The 4,808-nt window shown below is 49.7% G+C and overlaps 1 non-coding gene across 1 annotated transcript; it reads right to left on the reverse strand.

The window, feature by feature from the left end:
• Positions 1 to 390: 390 nt before the first annotated feature.
• Positions 391 to 462, reverse strand: TRNAC-GCA. The gene has a single exon. It is a non-coding gene; the product is annotated as a tRNA-Cys (tRNA).
• Between the last annotated feature and the right edge of the window lie 4,346 nt (positions 463 to 4,808).

Here is a 4,808-nt window from a genome sequence, read left to right on the forward strand (position 1 = left end):
TGGAGGCAGTATTCCAGTATCAGTCTCACTGATGCCGTGTCACCTCCTGTGACGTTATTGACATAATCTGCAACTGTATAGATCACCGTTGCGACCACTGTTCTATATTTGCAGCCAATATTACAGAGACATTATGAATATTGGCCCTATGCTGCCTATATTTCAAGCTTCTGCTCTGCTTCAGGGAATGATACCTTTGTTTAATTGATGAAAACATAAACTAGACACTTAGAGGCTTGGAACTGATTTCAGCTGATGGACAGGTTTGCTAGGTTTTTATGCATTTGGACAGCGAAATGTGGAGTGTTCACATTCATTTCAAGCATCCTCGTATGGTGGAGCTCCTGAACATAATGGAGAATGGAAATAAAAAAAAATTTCTTTTCTTTAAGAGGGCACTTGGGTTTGAACCAAGGACCATTTGATCTGCAATTAAACACTCTACCACTGAGCTATACCCCCATTACAACAGGAGAATGGAATTGTGATCTCCAGGACTTTGAAGGACAGACCCTGCTTCATCGAGCTGTTTTGCCATTCCCAGACCACAGGTGGTTTTAAAAATGGGGTTTGATTAAACTTCTTAAATGTGGTAAACACCACAGCTTGCACACCCACTGATATAGCTTCTCCCCATGACAGAGCTGCCACCTCCTGGGGAAGTGGATTGACTACACCAACAGGAAAACTCTCCCCCCTCAGCATGGAGCAGTGGTTCTCAAGCTGTGGGTCAGGACCGCAAAGTGGGTCGTGACCCTGTTTTAATGGGGTCACCAGGGCTGGCATTAGACTTGTTGGGTCCTGGGGCTGATGCCAAAAGTCTGAGCCCCCCCACCCAGGGCTGAATCCCTCAGGCTTTGCCCTCCCCCCCCGGGGCTCAGTCTTTGGCACTCCCCCCCCCAAGTGGGGGGGCTTGGTCCTTCTTTACAGGGCTACGTATTAAGTTATTTTGGCAGGAGGTTGCAGTGAAAGGACATTTGAGAAACCCTGGCACAGAGCATCTCCATTACTGAGCTGCAGCAGCCTAGACTCACTGTTTAAAACATTGACTTGACCTTAGTCTCTGAATAGGTCTAGGCTTGGCTCCCTATGGCACCGTGGGTGATCAGACACTGACAGTACAGCCATGGAGACACCACACACCAGCCTTGCCTAGCTGGCAAGGATCAAACCTTCACAGAAAGGCACCCATGGTTTTCTAGCCCAGCTACCTAAGGCCTCAGCCACAACCACTTAACACAGGGGCCTTTCTACACTCTGGTTCTGTTCTTACTGAAGGGTCATTAAAAATTGTTTGCTCAGACCAGCTGCCCCAGCACACACACTGCTGTGCAGCTCTGTACGTGTGGCCATGGCTGAACAGCAAGAATTCCTGCCCATTTCCCTACTGGCTGGAGCATGATTAGAGTGTGTTTGTGGTTAATGATGTTGCTGTAGATTGTTCATTCCCTGCCTTGGCAATTCAGACAGTCCCTTTTCCCATTGTATTGCCAGCACCTCTGGGAGTCCAATAACAGAGGGAGGTTTTCTCTGGGCATTGAGATTTTTGCGGGCGTTGGTGGCTCCTTTCTTTCCTCACCCTGGAGAAACTCAGCTTTTTATTCCATCCTTGATGACTCATGGAATAACAACAGCAGCATGAAGAGGAGAGTGAATATCTCACTGCCAGGGGGAAGGTGGATGCATTCCCTCTGTCTGACCATCACGTTTGCAGATGAGAAGGTTTCAGTGGAATCGAGTGCCCTGGCTCAGACAATAGACACAGGGAGGTTTTGCTGTTCATGGATCTGTGCAAAGGAAATTGTGTGTCTGTGTGAAAATGAGGAGGGATATGAAATGCCCACTTGGTGGTGCCTAAGGCAAAAGGGAACCCTAGAGGATTAGAATAGGATAAGTTCTCAAGCAACATGTTTCTTACTTTGCCCTTCTGTTAGTTGTGATGATTATCGATGGAAAGATTTTGCCATTGGGTCGTGTGTTTACACAGAAATTGACATTTACCAACAAATACGTAATTCTTCCAAGCCTGCCTAGTCTGCTGGTGGTGAGTTTAGAGGGACACACTCACTCTTCCCACCCCCCATGCCAGGCCTGTGCTCTCCAGAATGTCAACTTCCCACAGAGCTGGGATCCTTCCTCATCTCCCCAGACCACTGCCCCACCCCACTTCTGGGGTCCTCCCAACACTGTCCAACTCCCCTGCTGGCAGGATCCCTTCCCTTTCCTTTCATTTCCTGCCTCCCCTCTGAGCAAAAGCTCTGCATTGTTCCCACACTGGTAATTGAACCCAGGCCACCTGGGTGAAAACCAGGAATCCAAATCACGAGACCATATGGGACTTGTATAGTCAATAGCATGTTTACACATTCACCCAATAATTCAAAGTAGCCATTCAAAACCTTCAAAAACAGACTTCAAAGAGAAATTGCAGAGTTACAATTGATTTGCAAACTTAACACCATTAATTTGAGCTTGAATAAGGACTGGGAGTAGCTGGCTCACGACAAAAGCAATTTTCCCTCTCTTGGTATTGACACCTCCCCATCAATTATGGGGAGAGGACCACATCCACCCTGACTGAATTAGCCTTCAACACTGGTTCTCCCCTTGTACGGTAACTCCTGTCACTTCATGTTCCAATCTATATTTATGCCTCTATCTGCAATTTTCACTCCATGCATCTGAAGAAGTGGGCTTTTTACCCACGAACGCTTATGCCCAAATAAATCTGTTAGTCCTTAAGGTGCCACCGGACTCCTCATTGCTTTTAATTCTAAGCTGACCTTAACCCTTTCAGTACCCTTACAAACTCAGATGCTTCTCACCACAGGCTGGCTGGTGGCTTTTCAGCCAGGCTCTCCCCTTTCATCAGCGCTTCAGTTGCTTGGTGTGGGGGTGGCTGTAGATGTAGGTGACAGAGAGAGATAAAGCCTGGCAAATGTCTCTCCTTTTATCATGTCCTTTCTTCCCTCATGGCTTTGCCCCCCCCCCCGCCTTCAGAGTCAGGTGAGCATCACTGCGTCTCTCCAAGCAAGTCTGAGCAATTCCCCTGGGGTGTCCTCATGCAGGTGAGTCATTGCATTGTAGCTCCCTTGCTGGGCAATGGCTGTCGATGGGTTGTTTGACACCCTGTCTGGGTGTTGGTTACTTTCCTTGCTGGTGCCACTGGGGAGCTAATATTTGGCTGACTCCCCCACCTTGCAGCACAGTGACAACCACACTGCACAATTCTCATAACTTCATATGCATGAATGGTCTACATCTATGGGTAGAGAAGTGACTTTCAGCAGATCATATCCTTTCCCCGATACCTTACAAGTCATGCTCTATATGTAAGATCACGATGATATGAAAATGAGGATTAAGGGGGTTACAGCTGCTCCCCCAAAGGTATAGAATGTCACACTGAGATTCTATTTTCCTTTGTTCTGTAACAGCATTACAGAGATCCAGTGACTGACCAATGGCATTTCCAAGTGCTAAAATAGCAAGCGATGTCGGTCTCTCATTGGCCATCAGCGACTGAAGATGTGGTTTAATGAGCCGGAGCTTCAAGGCGAGGGTGGCTCTGTCCACTGCCTTCCGTTGCGCTGCTGGGCCCCAAGTCCCTGGTGGCCAATATGTGATGCTGGGAGAAGAGAGTGGGGTGGCAAGTGGCGGCAGGACTTTTGCCACCATGGTCTAGCTGCCCAACTTCCTCCTTGTACTGCTGGCCCCCCGTCGCCTTCAGGTAACCCAGGAACTGAGGCAGGAATAGGGCGAGGAAGCAAGTAAAGCCGAGCAAGGAAGGCAAAAGTGAATCTTGTCTTCATGGGCCGCTCGCAATGACGTCCTTTTTCTGTGCCACAGCTGACAACAACATCCCAGACAGAAAAGCAGGAGGCCAAAAAGAAACCGAGCAGCTGCTGAAGTAGTTCAGTTGGGAGCGTGCTAGACTAACAGGCTCTTCTATCCCCCTTTGTGCACAGGTGGGATGTTTTCTGAAAATGCAGCAGTTCCTTTAACTGCCACGAGTCCCTCATTTCAGGCTATGCAGCAGGAAAAGGCAGCATGGGCTTCTGCACCGAGTTGGCCCACCTTCCCTTTCATTCTTCTCTTGCTCTTTGTCAGCAAGGGGAAGAAAAAGAAGCTCTCCCTCAAGCTGGAGTCACAAGGGTGACATAAGGACGACTTCCTGAGCCCCGGCTCCAGTCCTCTGCTCTGCCTGCTGACCTATTGAAGGGCTGTCACCACTTTCTCCAGGTTTGTCCATCGGTCTGTGCTAGGGTGAGCAACAGCCAAGCAGATGGAGTTTCTGTAGTGTAGTGGTTATCACATTTGCCTAACACGCAAAAGGTCCCTGGTGCAGAAACATGCTGGCTTCCTTTTCCCAGATCCCCTTGCTGTTCAGGAAGGCCTCCTCCTTCTCCTATTGGCCTGTCCCTGGGATAACTCCAACCTCCGCACGACAGAGGGTGCTGATAGCAGTGGAGAAAGCACCTTGGCGTCGGCTGGAGAACCTAGAGGAGTGCGGCGTGTCACCTTTTGGAGGCTTGTGGCTTGGCCTCCTCTGCTGTTGGAGGTTGGCTGGTGGAGGCCGGCTCATCCTGCTGGCCTCCTCTGCGTGACTTGCCAAAGGAGGAAGTGAGGCAGGAATGGGGGAAAAGAGGAAAGTCGAGCTGAGGAAGGCAGGGCAGAAGCGAAGCACCTCAGTGCGGCTAAGTGGGGTTAGTAGAGCGTCATCATTCGTTCTGCAAAGCCGGGGGAGGTGCGGTTGGCTGCTGGGAGGCAGAATCATGTGCCTGCCTCTTGGCTTCCCAGGGGTGGCT

This window comes from Mauremys reevesii, linkage group 14 (assembly GCF_016161935.1).
Source record: "Mauremys reevesii isolate NIE-2019 linkage group 14, ASM1616193v1, whole genome shotgun sequence".
In the NCBI taxonomy this organism is placed as follows: domain Eukaryota; kingdom Metazoa; phylum Chordata; order Testudines; family Geoemydidae; genus Mauremys; species Mauremys reevesii.